The sequence below is a fragment of the Wasmannia auropunctata genome, unplaced genomic scaffold, assembly GCF_000956235.1.
Source record: "Wasmannia auropunctata unplaced genomic scaffold, wasmannia.A_1.0 LD336078.1, whole genome shotgun sequence".
In the NCBI taxonomy this organism is placed as follows: Eukaryota; Metazoa; Arthropoda; class Insecta; order Hymenoptera; family Formicidae; genus Wasmannia; species Wasmannia auropunctata.
Window position 1 is genome coordinate 5,291,317 of NW_012026812.1, and position 231 is coordinate 5,291,547.

Below are 231 nucleotides of genomic sequence, written 5' to 3' on the forward strand. Positions count from 1 at the left end.
TTTATTTATTTTGAAACAACCTTCCTTTCGAGTCGCGGATCAGCTCGCCGGCGTGTCCAGGAGTCGAAAGTGGTTCCGGCGGGGAAAGGGGGTTCCGGAAAATAACGAAGCGTGTATTTCTTTCGAACGAGTACAATACGAATTTATTCTCTAAATGTCGCTATTTACAGATATACGGATTTATTCTCTAAATGTCGCTATTTACAGATATATACAAGTCCGCGGTGAGTC